Here is a 1,074-nt window from a genome sequence, read left to right as displayed (position 1 = left end):
TGTATACACTGTATGTCTAAAAATACTATTTGTTATGGTGAGCCATGTGCACATATATGTTTTTTGGAAAACCTGTTAAGTAAGTTTAGATACTGTAGTGAGCCATGTGCACATATGCTCTTACCATACTATTTGTTATGGTGATCTATGTGCACATATGCTCTTGGCACATATGTTAGGATCCCTGTTGCATACGTTTATGAGCACTACACAATTTCCATATAGAAATATCAAAGATAGAAAGCCAAGATACTTCCCTTTATTAACTTAAGAAGGAAAATATTCCAAAGTGATTAATAGAATTTAGCCTCACACATTCAATAACTCATTTAACATGTAAATGCTTAAATGGAAATGCTTAAGATGGTGAAAGCCTCTTCTGCAACTCCACTGTTTGAGATTTTTGTCGTCAAAGATGGAAATACTAATTACAACCTGCAGGTGACATGCAACTCCCACTGATCAAATTTACAAACTCTTGTGTTATTCATTTTTATTTTTATTTTTCAACTTTGATGGTATCTACTGCTTTTCTTTCACTGAGCTACCACTAAAATGAGGATTTACATTATATTTTCTTGCATTTGTAATGCTGACACATACTCTCAAATTTATAATGTTATAAAGTGGACACTGATCAGATATCCACATGTGCACCAACTGATAATTAGTAGAGATAGTAGAGGAAAGCGATGATAAAATACCACTCCTTGTAAAGTAAAAAGCTAAAGGTAGTTCAATTTCTTTGACATAATCTCTGGACAAACTCTTTTTGGTAGGAATTTTCATTTGTAAGAGGAAACAATACCACATCATTTGTAACATATTCATCTAGGTTCAGATTTCAAACACAACTCATGCTTGTCCACATCTAGGAAAATCAAATTTTCTAGATACATTCCTACAACTTGACTTCTTTTCAGGAAGGACATATTTGGATTGTTGCGACTGTAGTGAATCTTCTACTTGAAAAAGAATGGTCATATTTGGGGTGCAAGAGATGCTCGAAGAAGGTTGACAAAATTGGAAGTAAATTTCACTGCAAGAAATGTGATCGGCTTGATAGTTCTGCTA

At 33.6% G+C, this 1,074-nt stretch overlaps 1 long non-coding RNA gene across 3 annotated transcripts in view; it reads left to right on the top strand.

Annotated features, from left to right (window-relative positions):
• LOC109228686 overlaps positions 1-1,074 on the top strand; it is a 3,405-nt gene extending 2,331 nt beyond the window's left edge. For all 3 annotated transcript variants that reach the window (XR_002068420.1, XR_002068419.1, XR_002068418.1), the window contains one exon: positions 924-1,074. This is a non-coding gene — a long non-coding RNA (uncharacterized LOC109228686). The remainder of the gene's footprint in view (positions 1-923) is intronic.

The sequence above is a fragment of the Nicotiana attenuata genome, chromosome 7 (assembly GCF_001879085.1).
Source record: "Nicotiana attenuata strain UT chromosome 7, NIATTr2, whole genome shotgun sequence".
NCBI lineage: Eukaryota > Viridiplantae > Streptophyta > Magnoliopsida > Solanales > Solanaceae > Nicotiana > Nicotiana attenuata.
Note: the sequence above shows the minus strand (reverse complement) of the source record. Positions and strands in the feature narration are given on the sequence as shown.